We start from the raw sequence: 21914 nt of genomic DNA on the forward strand, positions 1-21914 counted from the left end.
GGGACACGTGAATAAAACTATTTGATCTTAATTTTTTTCATTTTGTTTTTACATTAAATTACATTAAAAATTATATTGTCTGACAGGTCATTACGAATACACTGATGACATATTTATATTGGGTTTATTATGTTGTACCGCTTTTACAAATAAATTTTTTTTTACTGTACTGTTGATGGAGATATGTCAGGGCTCTTTATTTGCACATAACATGATCACTATTACAGGTTTTGATGTTGCTTACAGTAATCTAATTACGTTCCTTTGCTGCAATTTTGGTGTTCCTGCAGGAAAGAATTACATGACACATGAGCGCAATAAACAGATATTAGTCTTGGTGCAAATCATTAGAACAGGGATGTCCCCTTTCCTCATTGCTGCACAACCACAGTGTGGATCAATGTGCAAAGACATGCAGGAGAAATGTAGACTGTCTCTCCTCCATAAGTCTTTAAGCCCCATCGGCAGAGGGTATCCCTGTTAACAATATCATTACCAGCAGCTTCTGCTTTGGGGAACATGGCACTCATTTTGAGAGCCTATAGTGACAAAAGATTGATAATACCAGTATCTTCTCACAGTACAGAATGGAGCAGTCTGCGGGACAGCCCAAATCTACTGATGGCACTGTGCGTAATGGCACATGGTCTCCACCACTGACCTGTTAATTTACATGCGACTGGTGGAAAGGGTTTAATAATTGTACTATAATGCAGAATGAATCTGAAGATTAAATGGTTAATAGTTTTACTTTAACCCCTTAGAGACACAGCCCAAAAGTGACTTAAGGACCAGGCCTCTTTTTTCAAATCTGACATGTGTCACTTTAAATGGCGATAACTTTGAGACGCTTTAACTTACACAAGTGATTCTGAGATTGTTTTTTCGTAACACATTGTACTTCATGTCAGTAGTAAATTTTCGTTGATATGTTTTGTCTTTAATTATGAAAAAATAGGAAATTTGGTGAAAATTTTGAAAAAAAATGCAGTTTTCAAACTTTGAAATTGCAAGCCTTTCAAATAGAAAGTCATACTACCCGAATTTTTTCATAAATATAATTAACCATGTCTCTGATTTATGTAGCAATCAAATTTTAAGCACCCTTTCATTTTTTTCAGATATTATAAGGCTTACAAGTCAAGCAGTAATTTTCCAAATTTTCAAGAAAATTTCCAAAACACATTTTTCAAGGGACCAGTTCAGTTCTGAAGGGAACTTGAAAGGCCTCTCTAATAAAACCCCCCAAAAGTCACCCCATTCTAAAAACTGCACTCCTGAAAGAATCTAAAACAGCAGTTAGAAAGTTTCTTAACCCTTTCAGCATTTCACAACAATTAAAACAAAATGGAGGTCAAATTTACATTTTTCAATTTCTGTCACTAATATATTCATTTAGCCCTAGAATTTACACATTTACTAAGGTTTAAAGGAGAAACTGCACCCCACATTTTGTTACACAATTTCTCCCGAACACGACAATACCCCATATGTGCTGGTACCCTAATGTACGGGCACACGGTCGCTCTCAGAGCGGATGGAGCACTAATTGGATTTTGTAGGCCAGATTTTGCTAGAATATTTTTCAGGCGCCATGCCCCGATTGCAAAGCCCCCAAGGTGCCAAAACATTGGAAAACCCCAAAATGTCACCCCATTTTGGAAACTAGACCCCTCAAGGAATTTATCAAGGGGTATAGTGAGCACTTGGACCCTACAGGTGTTTCACAGATTTTTTTACCATTGAGATGTGAAAATGAAAAATTACTTTTTTTATAATAAAATGTCAATGTAGCCCCAAATTTTTCATCTTCACAAAGGGTTAAAGGAGAAACTGCACCCCACATTTTGTTACACAATTTCTCCTGAACACGACAATACCCCGTATGTGCTGGTACCCTAATGTACGGGCACACGGTCGCTCTCAGAACGGATGGAGCGCTAATTGGATTTTGTAGGCCAGATTTTACTAGAATACTTTTCAGGCACCATGTCCCTTTTGCAGAGCCCCCAATGTGCCAAAACAGTGGAAACCCCCAAAATGTCACCCCATTTTGGAAACTATACCCCTCAAGGAATTTACCAAGGGGTTTAGTGAGCCCTTTGACCCTACAGGAGTGTAAGGGTCAGTTCACACGTGAAAACCGCCTAGCTTATTTGTGCGAGGTAAAAAACCTCGGGGAGTTTTTTTGACGCTGTTTTTTGCATTCCACGCGGTTTTTGACGCGGTTTTTGACGCGGTTTTCGCTAGGTTTTTTTTTTCCTATATGTGCTATAGAAACTGCAGGCGAAAACCGCGCGTTTTTTTGCAAAAAACCGCGCGGTTTTTTACCGCGCGGTTTTCGCCTCCCATTCACTTCTATGCAATTCTTCAAGCGTTTTCCGCCTGAAGAAAGGTCATGTTGCTTCTTCAGGCGGAAAACGCTAGGAGGAAAAAAAAAAGCTAGTGGTCTACATAGACCACCATGTTAAAGGAGCGGTTTTTGAAGCGAATTCCGCTGTCAAAAACCTCCCCTTTGCCCACGTGTGAACTAGCCCTAACAGAATTGGCCCAACAAAAGGAAAAGTGACATTTTTTGCTATAAAATGTAGCTTTAACCCCAAATTATGCATTTCCACAAGGGGTTAAAAAAGAAAATGCACCCCACAAATTGTCAAGCACTTTGCCCCAACTACAGAAATGCCCCACATGTGGATGTAAAGTGATGTATGGGCACACTGTAAAGTCCAGAGCTGAAGGATCGCTATTGGGATTTTGGAGGGCAAATTTAGCTGAAATCTGTTTCAGGCACCATGTTGCATTTGGAGAGCCCCTGAAGTGCTAGAACAGTGGAAACCCCCCCCCCTTCCCCCCCAAACGACCCCATTTTGAAAACTAGACCCCTCAAGGAATTTATCAAGGGGTTTAGTGAGCACTTGGACCCTACAGGTGTTTCACAGATTTTTTTACCATTGAGATGTGAAAATGAAAAATTACTTTTTTTCCAATAAATCGTCCATTTAGCGCCGTATTTTTAATTTTTGCAAGTAGTTAGAGAATTAAGAGCCCCCCACAGTTTGTTACACAATTTCCCCTGAACACGGCAATACCCCATATGGGATCATAATCTGCTGTATGGGTACATGTTGGGGCTCAGAATGGAAAGAGCGCTATTTGGATTTTGGAGGGCATATATTGCTGGAATAGTTTTGAGGTGCCATGTCGCATTTGCTGAGCCCCTAAAGTATCAATACAATAGAAACCCCTCAAAAGTGACCCCATTTTAGAAACTACACCCGTCAAGGAATGTATCAAGTGGTATTATGATTTTGAGACTAAAAATGCTTCCCAAAAATTGAAATTTTTAAAGAAATATGCCATTTTGGTATCCAATGCATTGCACCCACTTTGTGTTGTCAGAGACCTGCACTCCTAAAACTATTAAGTGGGCCTTCCCGAGGGGCAAAAAAATTATATATGTGGGTATAAACTGCTGCTTGGGCGCACAGCAGGGCTCAGAAGGGAAGGAGCACTGCGCTTTTTAGCTTTTGGGGTACAGATTTAGAGGGACTTCCTGGGCGCCATGTTGTTTTTGCAGAGCCCTGGAGGTGCCAGTAAACTGGAATTCCCCAAGAAGTGACCCCATTTTGTAGGGGAAATTTTAGAGTCTCTGCAAAAGTGCCATGGCATCCAAAAACCAAACCGTCTAAGTCTGTGCTCCAAAAACCAAATAACCTTCTTCCCTTCTGTGTCTGGCTGGGCCCTAATATCAGTTTATACCCACATATGACATTACGTACGTTATCCGGGGTACACCAGTGTCATATATGTGCCCTAATATCAGTTTATACTCACATATGACATTACCCCGGTTACACCAGTGTCATACATGTGGCATAAACTGCAGTTTGGGCACACAGCAGGGGGCAGAAGGGAAGGAGCGCGATGCGGCTTTTGGAGTACAGATTCAGATGTTTGGTATCTAGACGCCATGTCATGTTTGTAGAGCCTGTAAGGTACCAGAAAAGTGGATTCCCCAAAGGAGTGACCGCAGTTTGAAAACTGCACCCCTAAAAGAATTTATCAGGGGGTGTAGTGTAGTATTAGTATCCCGGACGTGACTGCACAGCGGATGGCGAAGAGGGAATATATAAGCGGGTCGGAGGACATTGCAGACACTAAATTCCCTACTGTACCCCCAGTAGTTCCTATGATTGGGGGAGTCACACTGGGGTCACTTTGGGGGTCACTTCTGGTGTCTTTTCGTTCATAAGCTGTAAATATAGGGTGTCCCCTGATATTCGCTTGCACAGCTTATACATTCCCTGCCTGCCGCACCCAGTTGTGTTCTAATGATTTGGCGATTTTGCGTGATTTTGTCTTCACATTGGTAGAGGCTATATTTTCTTTATTTTTCTGCTGACGTGGCCATATAAGGGCTTGTTGTTTGCGGGATGCGATGTATTTTGTAATGACACCATCTTGGGGTGCCTAAAACTTACTGATTACATTTTATGAACTCTTTTTTTGCTGGATTTAAAAGAGAAAAAATCAATTCTGGTATTGAGTTTTACCTTTTACATTTTTCGCCATGCAGCGTACAGTATAAGTAACATGTGACCTTTATTCTGCGGGTTGGTACGGTTACGGCGATACCTCATTTTTGTTATTTTTTTATGCGATACTAAGTCTGCAGAACAAAAACACATTTGGGGACATAAATCAGTGATTTTTGCATCGCCATCTTCTGAGAGGCGTAACATTTTTATTTTTCGCTTGACAGTGTTGGTTGAGGGCTTATTTTTTGCGGGACAACCTGTGCATTTTATTGGTACTATTTTGGGGTGCATATGACTTTTTGATCACTTTTTATAGCACATTTTGTAAGGTGAGATGGCGAAAAATCACTACTTCCGGCGGGTTTTTTCTGTTATTTTTTACCGCCGTTCACTGTGTACATTAAATATTGTTTCAGTTTTGTTGTACAGGTTGTTATGGACGCGACAATACCAAATATGTATTGTTTTTATTAATTTTTTGTGTTTTTTTTACATAATTCATTTTTTATAGAAAAAAGGGATTTTTGGGACTTTATAACTTTATTAATTGTTTTCAAATACTTTTTTTTTTTTTTTTTACACTTTTTTTTTTTACTTGTTCTTGTGTCCCTATGGGACACATGGATCAGTGAAGATTGCATCACTGATTCTCTACTCTAGACTGAGACACAGGCTGCAGTGACAGCCTGCACGTGTCTCACTCTAGACACAGGAAGTGAGCTGTGCGGACGGGACAGCTCACTTCCAGAAGACGCCGGGAGCATCACCAGGTAAGTGAGTGCTCAGGGCTGTCTGGGGTCACTAACCAGACCCCAGACTACGTATTACAGATACCGGCACCCCCCGATCTCGGTCCGGGGGGTGCCGGCGGGGGGGGGGGGGGGGGGGAGATCGCGGCACCCTTTGTTTGCGGTGGTCATGTTTGACCATCGCAATCAAAGGGTTAAAACCTCCGATCGGTAAAAGTACCGACCGGAGGTTATGGAAAAGGGTGATAGCTGTCAGTAACAGCTATCACTCAGTTCCGATTCCGCCCGCTCAGCTAGTGAGCGGGCGGAATCACCATGACGTAATATTACTTCATGGTGCGCGAAGTACCTCGCGTCCATGACGTAATAGTACGTCAAAGGTCGCTAAGGGGTTAAAGGGGTTGGCCACTCTCAGACCAATATTGACAAACAAATGTACAATAAAAGGATATACAATTTTCCAATATACTTTCTGTATCAATTCCTCACAGTTTTCTAGATCTCTTCTTGCTGTCATTCAGTCTGTTACTTCTAGAGGATAAAAGTCTGACTTTGGTCATGTGATTTACGGTCCATGGTCATGTGATGAGCACACAGGTGCCGCTCGTTATAGACACAGCATAGTAATCAGACATCTGCCTGGTAATCAGCTGTGCACCTGTGTGCTCATCACATGACCATGGACAGTAAATCACATGACCATGGTCAGAGTTTTAACCTCTAGAAGTAACAGAATGAATGACAGCAAGCCGAAATCTAGAAAACCGTGAGGAATTGATACAGAAAGTATATTGGAAAATTGTATATCTTTCTATTGTACATTTGTTTGTCAATATTGGTCTGAAAGTGGCCAACCCCTTTAACATGTTATTTGAAGTAAATTGTCAAATAAATCTTTTTTTTTTTTCATTTATAGATGGAGCAAGCTTTTTAGATGAAGCAAGATGTGAGATGGTCAAGACAAGTTTTGTGGCCGTAAAAACCCAGTGTGAGTGTCAGTTATTCTAAGTATCGGAGCTCACCATCAGAGCTCCGGGGGCTGCAGTTAATGTATTCTTTCACGCTGGTCATTTTTGTCTGTGCAGAGACCTAAATAGACCTAGGCACCATAGTCATAGATGAAGCAACTATAAACTGATTAAATGATCTCCTGATGACTCCCACTAAGGTTTTAATAGTGGGAGAAACGCGTTGAACGTTTTACATTGATCTTAGTTTCCATCTGGTCCCCCCAATGTGGGAGGCTGTAGCTAGTTGAAGGCTTTAGGGAGAGGCTAAGTCAGCGGATGATATGCTAGTCTCCTGAGACACAATTGTCATTCGGAGAAAAAGTCAGCTAAGCTGTTACACATCTCCTGATATGTGATATAAACAGCATTACCACAGTATATGGCTATCTAGGAGTGACACAGAACGGAACTGCTTTATACATTTGCCGCTTATGAGGTTCTAAAGCATTAGGGATATCGTGTGAGCCTTTTAATCTCTGATGGTAGACTAAGAATGAATAAGGGAATGGTGGAATGCATCTATGCCGTTTCCACATACATTCCTTACCATCAAATGCCTGATTCAGAGATCCTAACACACTGAAATGTACAGCTGACCTGTTCCACAATTCTCTTTACCAGGGAACCTTTTGTATGGGTGTAACTTTACCTGGGAACTATAGTAATTAGCAATATATTTAAACCCCCTTTGCGTCACCAAAGCAACTCTCACACATCAAGGTCTGGGCTCCACAAGCTCCCTGCATACTGTGGTGAAAGACTAAAGACCTAGGACATGATGGAGTTAGGCTATAACAGGATGAGAGCAATAGACATTGATAGTAGAGGTATGAAATGCAGGACTTTTTCTTCTGTCGATAAAGTAAAAAAACAACAACCCCCCCCCCCAAAAAAAAAACAAAAAAAAAAACCTTCTATTTTTTTTTGTTTTCTTGAACTTAATGTCTGTCGCTCTCATCTTATGACAGGCTACACCCGAGGACACCTTGTTTGTGGCGAAACATGTTAGGAGGGTTAGTGAGCACTCTATTGTCTTTCACTATGTATATGGGTTTACTGCAGGCTTTACTTATATCATCTTTTCAGCCTTTTTCAGAAGTTTTTTCTCATGTAACCAGGTTGACTAGTGAGAAACCTAGCTGATCTTCTGGTTTAGGCGCCAGTAGCGCTTATAACAACCTTTTACCTCCTATTTCTAGTATAACAGATCTTTGATGTTGAAATATATCTCTATGGCTGTTTTGTGGCACAGTTCTAGCTTTTAGAAGAACAGCACGAGTGGCTCCTTTTTTGTTATTTTGATTTCAATAAACATCAACTTTCTATTTACACAAAAATAACATGAATGGGAATTTGAGTTTATTTGCCAAAAGGCAATTATGTACTGTACTAAATGAACTACAATATGGTCATAGACAGGAGCCCATAAAGTCACTTTCCAATTCAGAGATACATTAGCACACTAAGTTTCTACTGTACCCCAAGGATTCACAGTTTAGTGCCAGTCATTATGAGCTGTGTATGATGACCAGACTGCAAAGTTGTTTAGTCTGGAACAGCATATAAAACAGTGGAACGAGTGTCTGTAGTAAAGGGGGTTGTAGTTGTTTCCTTATTGTAGTATTTTCAGTTATTATGGCTGTGCTGCACATCTCTGAAATCCTTTTAATGTCTCAGACACTATTTACAGGCAATTATCTTATGCATTTGTGTATATATATTTATGAATCATAAGTTCTGAGAGGAGGAGGCTCTAACATTTCTAAGGAATAGAAGCTTTATTATATTATAATATACGGGGAAGGGGGGTGATGGGAGAATATTTTACTTGTGCATGTCTCAAGCAGTGTTGCTGAAAAGATTGGGAATATAAAGCTCAATCTTTTGCATAGTGAAGAGGGTCCCAAACTTTGTTATGGCTAAGTGGATCTTTTGTTCCACCATTTTCATATTTTTTGCTGGCTGTCAGTATATGGAAACATTGAGAGAATTAAAATGTGGCCTGATATACATTTCCTTGCAATGTATTAGTGTAGGCAGTTGCTTGTGAGTCTAAGGGTAAGTTCACACAGGGTTTTTTGGATCGGAACCTGAGGCGGAGGCTGCCTCAGGTTCTGATCCAAAAACCGGGTAGCTGCGACTGAAAGCCAGTGCAGTGCGCCGGCATCCAGTCGTGCACTCCGTACTGGATTAGACCCAATGAATGGTCCTAGTCCGGAGGAGGGAGTTTCTTCAGGCCGAATCACGAGGCGACTCGGCCTGAAGAATGAACATCTCGCTTCTTCTGGCTCCCGGAAAAAAGACCTGAGCGGCTCCCATTGATTTCAATGGGAGCCTTCTTTTTGGTCAGGGTTTTGAGGTGGATACGGCCTCAAAACCCTGACCAAAAAACCCCATGTGAACTTACCCTAAGGCTATTGCAGTGTCCAAAGAGCGGAGGAAAAAGTCCTGCACAGAGGACTTTTTTGTACGCTGTTTTCAGTTTTGAAATGAAGGGACAGCCGACAGACCCCATTATAGTCAATGAAGTCCGCCAGACTCAACGTGTGACTGCTATTTAAGTGGTCCCCTCTTACAGACCAGAGCAACAGAGAGCTTATTGCAGCAACAAATACTGGAACAGGACAAAATAACATGAACTCTACTTTTACATAGTGGAGTTGAATTCTTCCTGGCACACCTACCATTGTCCCCTTTTTTTAAGTCACGTTATTTACATTCTTGTTGGTTAACTTTATTATTTATGTTGTACTAAAAATTTTTGCTCACCTGGGTTAAAGGTTAAATTTATTGTCCTTGCTCTGTATCTTAATGCATAAAAGTGGCTTATGGTTTTTCTCTTGACAGCACCCAGGGCACATGCTCCGATTGCACCTCACCCAGCTATGACCCTGGATAGGTATGTGGAAAGACCAGCAAAACATTTACAAACAGAAGCAGCTTTGGTCAAAAATCAAAGTATGATGCAAGAGACAGAAGACACTTTTTCAAATTCTAGCCAAAACCCCCCAAAACTGTTGCCCTGAAATTTCTGCAGTGTTATTGTCGAGTTTAAGGGCACCATGAAAACTGTAAGGCATGGCAGCGCTGCCATAGCCAAACCAAATCAGCTTTCATTTATAGAAAGATTACTTAGCTAAGCTGTGAGGTCTGCTGTAATAAATACATCCCCTCTTGTTTCTTCCGTTCGGGTGTTAGAATGATTAGCTGATATTAATAACTGATATTACGCTGCCACACACGGCCCACACTACTCTCTGAGAAGATAAATTACACCTTTAATAAGCTGCATTTTTTTTATTGTATTGCATATTATGATGTGGGAGGAGGAATTCTTAACAGTGAAAATCGTATAATTACTAATGGAAAAATCCTCAATGACACTTAGATGTCTGTATTGTTAAAGGCCTTTACATATTCCTTACTAGAGTGTATGGATTAAATCTTTCCAGTCTACAAATATTAATGATCTATCCTAAGGCCCCATGGGACATCCTGCAGCAATAAAGCATTGCGGGGAAAAACGCGGCAGCAACACATTGCGGTTCTTCCCGCAGCACTTTAAACAGAAAGCTTTCAGAGTTTCCCGTCGCTGACTTTCTGTTCCAATTATATCTATGGGAAATCGCTGCCGTTTCCACTGATATAATTGACATGCTGCGATTTCTGCACCAGTTTTGGAAATCGTGGCGTGTCCGCACCACGGTTTCTACCACAAAGTGGACATGGGATTCGCTAGAATCCCATCCACTATGCACTTACTGTAAAATGCTGCAATTTTTCCCACGGCTTTTGCACTGCTGGCAAACTGAGGCGTTTCCGTCCCGTTAGGCCCCGGCCTAAAGATCAGTTTTGTGAAGGCCTGACGCCAGGCACTTCCACCGATCAGCTGTTCGCAGGAGCTGAATGAGAATGGAGCAGGAAGCAACAGCTCTGTACTCTGTAGTGATGGAACTGAGTCACTGGGTCCTCAGGATAGCTCAGAAATAGTTTTAGCCTGGAAAACTCCTTTAAGGACCTTCTCCTGTTAGTTGCAGATTTGGAAGACCTAGTAGGGTACATTTATGAAGTCTGGTATTATTAATGCAGTGGAGGATGCGCCTCATATATGATGATATGCAAATCTATTCTCCAGGATGTATGTAGGAGAACAGTGCACTCTGTACGCCGCCCTCTAGAAGGCAGCCTCCTTAACATCATGCATGACTCAGTTAATAAGTCTTCTATCATGATGCAGATTTAAATGCCAAATTAGTATTTCTATTCCAAAAGGAACAGATTCCTAGCTATGGACAGTGCTGTTTCAGTCTTTTGGACCTCCTCAGCATAGCACAGGGATACTGATTTGGCAGAGTGAGAGACTATAGACCAGGGCCAGAGGATAATGGTACATATCAGGGAGAGTATGTGCCTACATAGGCAGTACGGAGACTTACAAGTCATTCCTGCTTCCTGCTGATTCTGGGTAAAAATATATGCTCCTCATATATGATGATATGCAAATCTATTCTCTAGGATGTAATTAGGAGAACAGTGCACTCTGTACGCCGCCCTCTAGAAGGCAGCCTCCTTAACATCATGCATGACTCAGTTAATAAGTCTTCTATCATGATGCAGATTTAAATGCCAAATTAGTATTTCTATTCCAAAAGGAACAGATTCCTAGCTATGGACAGTGCTGTTTCAGTCTTTTGGACCTCCTCAGCATAGCACAGGGATACTGATTTGGCAGAGTGAGAGACTATAGACCAGGGCCAGAGGATAATGGTACATATCAGGGAGAGTATGTGCCTACATAGGCAGTACGGAGACTTACAAGTCATTCCTGCTTCCTGCTGATTCTGGGTAAAAATATATGCTCCTCATATATGATGATATGCAAATCTATTCTCTAGGATGTAATTAGGAGAACAATGCACTCTGTACGCCGCCCTCTAGAGGGCAGCATCCTTAACATCATGCATGACTCATTTAATAAGTCTACTATCATGATGCGGATTTAATTGCCAAATTAGTATTTCTATTCCAAAAGGAACAGATTCCCAGCTATGGATAGCATTGGTGTAAATGATGGTAAATTTGTGCTCTCTGCCCGTCTTTGCCACTCCCTCTTTCTTGAAAATTGGTGAAGACTGTGCAGAAATTAAAAAGTTGCAGTTATATGTCCAAAAATTCCAACTGGCACAAATAGTGCGATTTCTATAGCTTGTATACAAGAAAACTGGCGTACAAGGCATAATAAATGTGCTCCATTGGGTTTATTCATTATACGGATGCTGAATAACTGTTTCTAGTACTTGTAAGAATAGATCTAATCGCTATAAGGCATGCTGTCCCTATGATAACAGCAGGTTGTCTGAGTTAGAAGTGTTGTCATGGGAAACAGAGACGCTCTGTTCATAATAAGCCTGTAACAGTGGCATGTTTTCTATTTAGGAAATCTTTACTCCTTTAGAGCACTGTTTCTCAAACTGTGAGTCACAACCCCTGTGGGGTCGTATAAACACTTCTGGGGGGGCACAAGCAAAGTTGAGAAATGTCTTCAGCACTGCAGACTGCCATTAATACTAAGAGCCGGTATTTTGCAGTCCTGCAAAAGGACTTTTGATAATATCACAGTCATGTGACCAGTCACATGCTAGGGTGTAGCTTGCAGAATAGCTTTTTGTATGGAAGCTTCCCAGGGCTGCTTGTAAGGGAAGAACATGGAGGTAGGAGTGCTAAGTGCAGGGAGATGGTTTGAGGTAGCAGAGGTGAGTGTGTGTGTCAGGGAGAGGTGGATGGAGCAGGCTGAGTTTGTATTAGTGGAATGTGGATCTAGCATGGCTGAATCTGTGATGGAGAGAGTTGGATGTACCAGAGCTGAGTGTGTGAGGAGAAATGTAGATACATACATTTTAAAAATTGCCAAGTACTCAAATATGCACACAAACAAAACACCACAAACAAAATATTATTGTAGGGTGTTTTACATTTTATTACAGACTTGTACACAGCGCCGCACCTCTGATGGGGCGGCGCACGGGAGGGGGGCGGCAACCCAGGCATTTTTTTTATTCTTTTTTTCCTTTTTTTTTTCTGTGAACCAGCGCAAGAGAGCTGCCACTCTCCTTGCGCTGGTTCAGACGTCTACATATCAGCGTAGGCGGTGTCTACGCTGATACGTAGACATCTGCCAAGAGAAGAGGATCGCGGAGACAGCGGGAGCAGCAGCAACGCGATCGGTAAGTATAATAACAATTTTTTTGTTTTATAATAGGTACAGTATCTCCAACAGGTAGCGGCCTATTTACCAACCTCCCCGGACCTGATCACTGCCACCCCCGCTTCCCCTTGTACTATAGGCCGCGGAGGCCGGCAGTGAATAGGCCTGGGCCAGGCCGCAATCCCACTGCCGCTATTATTATACTTGGAGGTCTTTTCAGACCCCAGAGTATAATAATCGGAGCCCCAGGGGAAGTGAGGGAACATAATAAACAATGTTACTTACCTCTCCGGGATCCGATGTTAATCCTAGCAGGCTTCGGGCAGGGATATTAGCATATAGGCCCAAAGCCTGCTAGGATTAAAGAGGACCTTTCAAGGGTTTGGGGCACAGACAGTTTTATATACTGCTGGAAATACGTTGGCTTTCCCGATCTGTGCCCCGGGTGAAGAGCTATCGGTGCCGGTACCGTAGCTCTTCACAGTCAGAAGGGCGTTCCTGATAGTCTGTCAGGAACGTCCTTCTTCCCAGCAGCCTATCACGCTGTGCTGTGAGAGCGGGGAGGAATGCCCCCTCCCCTCCTGATAATTCTCGTCTATGGACGAGTACTCTGAGCAGAAGGAGGGGGCGTTCCTCCTCACTCACATAGTACAGCACTATAGGCGCTGCTGGGAGGAAGGACGTTCCTGACAGACTATCAGGAACGCCCTTCTGACTTTAAAGAGCCACGGTACCAGCACCGATAGCTCTTCACCCGGGGCACAGATCGGGAAAGCCGACTGTGCGCTGAATTCAGCGCGCTGTCAACTTTCCAGCAGTATATAGACCTGCCTTTGCCCAAACCCATGAAAGGTCCTCTTTAACATCGGATCCCAGAGAGGTTAGTAACAGTGTTTATTATGTTCTCTCATCTCCCCTGGGGCTCCGATTATTATACTCAGGGGTCTGAAAAGACCCCTGAGTATAATAATAGAGCTTGAAGGGTCCACTGAGGCCCCTGTAACCTCTATTATGCCCACAGCGTCCCCACTGCAACCTCTATTATACCCCACAGTCTATTGTGCCACTGTGGGGCATAATATAGGCTGCAGGGGCTGCTGTGGGATATATATAGGGGTTGGGTGCGTGGAGAAGTGAGGAGTCAAAGATGTCTGTGTTTCAGACTTTATAGAGTCAAATCACAGCTGAAAGAAGTGGTCATGGCGGTCCAAAGGGAAGAGACGGGAAATGTGGAGAGACGTCTCCTGTGAGTATTACTGCATTGTATTTATTGTAATGTTCCCCCCAGCTCCCCAGGAATCATGTCTGATAACTGCAACAAATGCCACTGTGGACAGAGAAAGACAATTGGCAAAAATCCTGCGCAGTAAAAAATCATAGGCAGGTCATTGATCAGTGTTTGTATTGGCCAATAAAAATGATAGAGGGAAGCAGTGATCACTAATGCAACAGTTCATCCCCTTTAAAGGGTCCATTCACACGGAGTTTTTTGGCGAGGAAAAAATTCGCTTCAGGAATTAGGAAATGTTTTTTTTTTCTTCAGCACATAGAAATTTGGCACATAAATAGTTTGTAACCTCGATTAAAACATAGGCTACTTTTTATCCTGGTAAATGACATGGCTTCACAACTGTTATGAATTTATGTTCACATACTATATTAAACTGCTCTTGCAGCAGCTTTATCTCAGGTTCTGATAAAACCAGGTTATCTCTCTGTGTAAACACTCAGCTAACCCTCAGTGGATTGTGTACTTGCATTTGCATATTATCTGATCTGCTCCAGGCAGTGCTGACAGACTGACATGGGAAAACATCTTTAATCCAGATTGTCAGTTTGCCAATTCTAAACATGCCGGGAAAAAGAAAATCTAATATGTCGCAAACAACGAGGGCTATGAAGGAAGCCAGAAATCAACAGAGTTCTCCTCAAGCGGAGCTGAGGGGAATCATTGACGCCAACAACGCACTCATTATATGGCATTCCATCGAGCTGCTGAGATGCCAGAACAATCACAGGCACAGTGTAAGAAACACGTTCAGCGGCAGGCCAGCTTGACAGCTTTCAAAACGGCGGAGCAGGCGGATCATCAACGCCAACAACACACTCATTATATGGCGTCCCTGTGAGATGCTGGAACAATCACAGGCATGGTGTGAGGAACAAGTTCAGCATCAGGACAGCTTGAGAGCTGCCGAAACGCTGGAGCAGGCAAACCATCGACGGCAACAATTTGCTGAATATAGGTGGATCATCAACGCCAATAAAACGCAGACAAAGTCGCGGGCAGAGGCTAGTTATCAATAAATGTCATTGAAAACAACAGTGACATTGTTTGGCAGTACCTAAAGTGCACCCATGCAGAGTGTGTCCTGGCTGGATTCCCTAAGTGCTAATTGGTGGAAAACACAACTGTATGTTCACATTTAAAGCAATAGCAAGTGCAGATGATTCCTATCTATTAATGGCAAACACACGTGCCCACTAATTCTAGGACCTGTACTAGTTATTGCATTAAATGTGAAAGTACAAGTACAACCCAGCATGTAGCTATGCACAGGCAATGTAACCTTAGTTCCCAATAAGTAGCTTAATCATAAGCCCACGCAGTCTTAACAGTTATCTGTATGTCGCTATCACATTGCAATAAATATCTTCTCCATCAGTCGAATATGTCCTGTATTCTTATAGGGGCAGCACAATGAAGTAAATGCACTCTTCAGTGTCTTACGACTTCCGAAAACCTCAGTGATAAATCTATAAGGAGACAGGGAGCGAGAGGATTGGTTTCCAGATTAGTGTTACATTCTTCTACCCTAAACACTAAAGCTGAGCGTTCTCACATTAATAAATTATAGATTCCTGGGCTGAGAAGGAAATTGCTGTCGCTAAACCTCAGTTCTGTTCTCTGAATTCTTCCCCTTGTGGAACTAAACCCAAAAAAAACCCCATCAGTCAATGACTCGTTAGTTTGATAAACTGTCATAAGTGAGCTGCTACAATGGGAACCACTAACACAGCAGCATTTATGGGGCTCCGGGGAGATCTGCAAACACAAGACGTCTTTAGGAGCTGAAACACAGCCAGGAATGTAGAGGAAGAAATGTCACTGCAGAGAAATGGAGCTTTGTGTTCCCTGCAGGTTTCTATTAGTCGCAGTGAACACAAGAGTTTGTAGAGTGGAATTAGCTTTGTAGGTAATCTATTGTCATTGCGCAGTCCCTTAGTCGGCCCCATTTACATCTTCCCTGGAAAGCAGGTGATGCTTGGAGAGTGATCTATAATTCACAAGCAGGAGCACAAACACGCTGTATTTGAATGTGAAAACTGAACTTCAAAGCCACACGGCATGTTTCAACAAGGAGTGACAAGGTGCGCAGCTCACCACCACCATTCTGCTTCACCGAGACAGAAGGCAAATGTTTGTTGTATTGAGCGATTTCCCTAAATCGCATCAGAGGGATAGAAACAAAACAGGGAGAAGAGCATGGACCCTTTTAGCCAGAGCTACACTGCGACTTTCTGTAGCGCTACGGATTTGAGTGGCGGCTACAGGCCACAGCATTGTATACAAATCCATGTCTTCATATAGATGGCAGCTGTAGCTAAATTACTGGCATTACAAAAAGTTACAGACAGGGATAAGGAATTTTTCAAAGCCAAATATTTTGTTAAATTGCTACTAATCTCCCTGAACATATGTATCTACACCTACAGTGCATTGGTATGGGGCATTTTCATTTTTTTATGGTATAGAATTTTTTATGGTGTTTTGCTTCTTAGACTTCAATATATTTTTTTCATTCCACCCGAAAAGCGGCCAATACAAAAATACCACTAAAACCCATACTAGTTAAAAAAGCTGCAGGCATTTTAGATGTTTTTACACACCAAAAATTAATTGTGTTAATTTGTACCTCCAATTATAAAACAGGTGAATTTATGAACGTTTATGGTATATCTTATTAAAAAAAAAAAAAATCTTCTTGCTCCAGTCATACATGAAGAAGTTGGAGGCCAGGTGGCAGTCAGGCTTGAGGAAGTGCCGGTGCACAAAACGGCCCGTTGTCTTGTAGTAATGGCTTCCCTGTTGGGTCCTACTTGGCTACACTTAAATAAAGTTTGATACACAGATTGGTTGGTTGTGTCTGGTCTGCAATGGAAGAGGTTGCTGAAGAGAGAGAGAGAATGATAAGAAGGTAAAGAAGCTAAAGATCCTAAACCAGTGATGGCAAATCTTTTAGAGTGCCCAAACGGCAAACCAAAATCCACTAAATTATTGCAAAATGCCAACACGGCAATTTAACCTTAATACTGTGCAGATCCACAATTGTGGACAGTTATGGACCTGCAAAATATAGTCATGTAAATGGGGCTTTACAGAGCTTTCAATGATACCAACAAATTTGTACTAAAAGATAATACTTTGCATTTGGTAAAATTTTGAACAATTAATGTTCATTATTTGGTATCTGGTACGGCCACACTTAGAATATTGTGCACAATTTTGGGCCCCGATATACAAGAAAGACATAAGTGAACTTGAAAAAGTGCAAAGACGGGCAACCAAAATGATTAGGGGAATGGGTGGACTGGAGTACAACGATAGATTAACAAACTTGGCGTTATTCAGTTTAGAGAAAAGACGTCTACGGGGAGATCTAATAACAATGTACAAATACATGAAGGGACAATACAAAGAACTTTCTAAGGATATTTTTACTCCTAGGCCAGTGACAGTGACAAGAGGACATCCTCTACGTCTGGAGGAGAGAAGGTTTCACCAGAAACATAGAAGGGGATTCTTTACAGTAAGAACAACGAGGCTCTGGAACTCTCTGCCCCAGGAAGTGGTGATGGTGGATTCACTGAACAAGTTCAAAGTGGGCCTGGATGCCTTTCTTGAAGAGAAAAATATAATGGGTTATGGTCTCTAGATTTTAAGGACACGTTGATCCAGGGTTTTATACTGACTGCCAGATTTGGAGTCGGGAAGGAATTTTTTCCCCTGAAATAGGGCAATTGGCATGAGCCTCATGGGGTTTTTTGCCTTCCCCTGGATCAACACTGTAGGGATTGTAGGGTTATAGGTTGGACTTGATGGACTCATGTCTTTATCCAACCTCATCTACTATGTAACTATGTACTATATACATCACACGGTATTTGTTTTATAGTGGCCTTGCCATGTTATTACACCCTGTTCTAATATCATGTCTGCTATAAAACAGATACTGCGTGATATAAATAGTGAAGGGGCTCCCTGACTGTGCAAAGCACTCCACAGTGGCCTCCAGACCAGGGCCGCCGATAGGACAGTATTACCGCTACTGGTGTCAGGGGCCCGGCCAAATTGAAAAATGGGGGGGCCCGGTTTTGGCCCCTGGCGCCCGCAGCAGCAATTGTGCCCTGGGCCGACGTCACTATAGTATAGTCGGGCAAGTGCCGGGGCCCACAGGGCCTCTTGGGGCCCCCCGGCACTTGCCTGTCCCGATTTCAGCTCATCGGCGTCCGTCGGACGCATGACAGCATGACACTGGGGCAGAGATGGGGGGACATGAAACTGTGGGCAGTTGAAAGGGGGAGAACAGCATGAAACTGGGGACAGAGATGGAGGGGGGGACATGAAACTGGGGGCAGAGGAAGGGTGTATATGAAACTGGGGAGAGATGGAGGGGAGGCATATAATTTACAGGTGACTGTAGGAGGATTATACTGTGTGGGAGCACATGAAAATGAATGAGAATGGGTGGAGTCAACAGAAAAGTGGGCGGAGCTCAACTTGTTGCGGCGCGCAGAGCACATTTTCTCCCTCTTTCTACTCTTCTAAAGTTGGGACGTAATACATAATTGGTATGTGACAAAATAAAGTGGTGTTAAAATGGGGGGGGGGCAGACACTTAGGGTGTATGGGGCCCCAAAATTCCTGGTGGCGGCCCTGCTCCAGACAGTAGTATAATCTCCATAGTGGCCCCCACACAGTATTACACACTCTACAATGGGCCCCCACAAAGTATTATATGCTCCACAGTGGCCCTCACACAGTATTATACACTCCACAGTGGCCACCACACAGTACTACACACTCTACAATGGGCCCCACAAAGTATTATATGCTCCACAGTGGCCCTCACACAGTATTATATGCTCCACAATGTCCCACACACAGTATTATACACTCCACAGTGACCCCTACACAGTATTATATGCCCACAGTAGCCCCCACACAGTATTAGATGCTATTTGCTATAGCAGCCGGGCATCCTCCTTCTGACTGCTGGCGCTGTTGAACTATGTCATTGCGCCTACACCGGGGCAGAGGTCACATACTGCTGTCAGTGTAAGCCATGGCCCCACGGCCAACACTGACAGTTTTCACCTGTATATGCATTAGCACATACAGCTAAAAGAAGTACCGTATTTTTCGGACTATAAGACACACTTTTTTTCCTCCCAATATGGGAGGAAAATGTGTGTGCGTCTTATAGTCCGAATGCAGCGTGTGCAGCGTCTTTGTCCTGTCTATGAGAATCAAAAGGAGAGCAGCACGGTGCCTGCCTGCTCTGCCCCTCCTTCCCTGTCTGTGTCGCGTGTTTGCAGGAGCGAGATATGAGAGGCAGGGAAGTAGGGGCGGGCCAGACAGGTGAAGGAAGCGTGGTTTCAAGCTTGCCGAGAAAACCACGCCTCCTTCTCCCGTCTGGCCCGCCCCTCCTTCACTGCCTCTCAGATCTGGCTCCTGCAAACACGCCACACAGACAGGGAAGGAGGGGCGGGCCAAACGGGAGGAGGAGGCGTGGTTTTCTCGGCAAGCTTGAAACCACGCCTCCTTCACCCGTCTGGCCCGCCCCTACTTCACTGCCTGTGTGGCTTCATTGCAGGAGCAAGATCTGAGAGGCAGTGAAGGAGGGACGAGCCAGATGGGTGAAAGAGGTGTGTTTTCAAGTTTGCTTAGAAAACCACACCTCCTTCACCCGTCTGGCCCGCCCCTTTTTCTCTTCTTACATAGCTTCACTGCAGGGTGTCTCTTTCAATCCATGGATGAGATTAGATAGACAGACAGACAGACAGACAGTTCAAATCACCCCCATAGCCCTACAATACATATAAAACAAAAACATTACTGTGAAACACATACACATTTGGTATCCCTGTGTCCGAAAGCCCCCGGTTCTATTTACATTGGTGAAATATTATATTATTAGGTTATTAAATATTTCACCAATTTTTTTTCCTTACAATTTTTTTTTTCCTTATTTTCCTCCTCTAAAACCTTAGTGCGTCTTATGGTCCGAAAAATACGGTACTCTCTCACGAACAGGTAATACTGTATTGGATTCCATGTTAGTAAGCGATCAGAGTGACCGCACGCATGCCAACAGAGAGGGCTCTGAGTGCTTCATCTGCCATAGGTTCGCCAACATGGTCCTAAACATGAGATGACATTGTACATTATCTATAAGGATTACCACACACCCAAAAATCTGACAAATCTGGCTTAAATATATATTTTTGTTAAAATAATAAGAAATCACCATTTATATTTACTGGGCACTCAGGAAAGGTTCTAATGCTCTGATAAATGCCACTGTAATATTTTGACAGACATCTGACAGACAGGTATCACACAGGAAATACCTTTCTTACCAATTTCATGCAATTCATATTTTGGCCACTAGAGGTCTCCTATGTGTTACTAGAGGGTTTCATGATCTAATCGGAAGGAAATGTCTTTTATACCAGAGTCACACGTAGTCTTTTTGTGGCATCTTTTGCTGGAGATGTTCTGCACCAAAGCCATAGGATTCAAAAAACTGCAACCCCCCCCTCCCCACAAAAAAAACAAAACATAAGCCTTACTGTATGTATGCATAAGGAAAATGTTTGTTCTCGTACCGTGTTAGCCAGTGGGTAGGCAATATAAAAAAAACCTAAAAACTTGATAGTCTTCAGTAGTTGATACCTTTTTCATGGCTAACTAATAATAATGACAGATTACAACGTTTCGGAACTCTAGGCTCCTTTCTCAAGTAAATTTATTTAAGAAAGGAGCCTAGAGTTCCGAAACGTTGTAATCTGTCATCGTTATTAGTTAGCCATTAAAACGGTATCAACTACTGAAGACTATCAAGTTTTTTTTGTATGTATGCATATACATTAGTTAATTGCCAGCAGATTACACTTTTTTGTGGGATCTGAAGTTTTACTGAAATAAGTGGTGAAACTCTATGTAAAAGGCAAATTCTCTTTGAGATGACTTTCCAAACACATTTCCTAGAATGGATTCCTGCGGCTATTTACACAAGGGCTTCCCATTTCACTAATATCACATCTGACAAAGATGGCTTCCTGGTGCACCACACAATGTGGTACAAAACAAAGTTCTGGTGATATCCCTGCTTGCCACTATTCCAAATTTTCCTACATTACGACTTTCCAACTTCCAGGGCCCTTAGCTGCATGCACAGGAGTAAGGGCTTTCTTGAGATTTTGAGACATTCCCAGTCTGCAGTTTTTGCAGGCATATACTGTACATAACTTTTCTGTATCAAACTATACTTGTCATCATGGAGTCGTTTTCTTCCACAAACCTTGTCTGCTTGTCTGTTGAAGCCTTGATCCAAACCTTGCAGCCGCCGGTGAGTGCCAAGTGAGTGACATCAGCGTTGTGATTTATGTCACTGGTGTTGGGAGTTATGATTAATTCCACTTTTATGATGCCGATAACATCTTCGTTATTAGCACTTAGCGTACATTACAACTTGTTTTACACTCTTCCATTAACCTCTCACCTTTCGTGGATATCCTGTTCCTGGCTGCACTGATGAATGTTCGCTCCGCAGTTTACCCCCCAGTCCATCAATCCAAGGAACAAACAACCCAAGTGATTCAGCAGCACCACAGTATAGTATCAGCCAAGATAGTTCAGTCTATTTAGATAAGACCTAAAGCAATCTGCTCCTGTCAGTCATGTGAGACTCTCCAGGGCACAAGTTTTTGACCCCCAAATGACTTCTGTTAAATAAGCTGGAAGGGTTAAGCTGTCCGTAGACATTACATATTTGTTGACAGATCCATAGAACTTGGATAAGTCATGTTGCTGTCTGTCAGGTGGTGGAAGCCACCACTTCCCATGAGTATGGCCTTAGGCAGGAGGCTATGCCTGTTATCTAACCATCTTACGTGTACTGGTTATGTGCATGTGTTTTGGTTGTGCATGGTAACCATGAGTTACTTTAGGCTAAAGCCCCACATTGCGGAAACACAGCTTTTTTTTTTTTTGCAGATTTTTGAGCCAAAGCCAGGAGTGGAATGAGTAGAAGGGAGAAGTCTAAGAAGTATAAGAGCTTCATATAAATTTCCTATTCCTTTTTTAGCCATTCTTGGCTTTGGCTCAAAAAACCGCAACAAAACT

Source organism: Leptodactylus fuscus, chromosome 6 (assembly GCF_031893055.1).
Source record: "Leptodactylus fuscus isolate aLepFus1 chromosome 6, aLepFus1.hap2, whole genome shotgun sequence".
NCBI classification, from domain to species: domain Eukaryota; kingdom Metazoa; phylum Chordata; class Amphibia; order Anura; family Leptodactylidae; genus Leptodactylus; species Leptodactylus fuscus.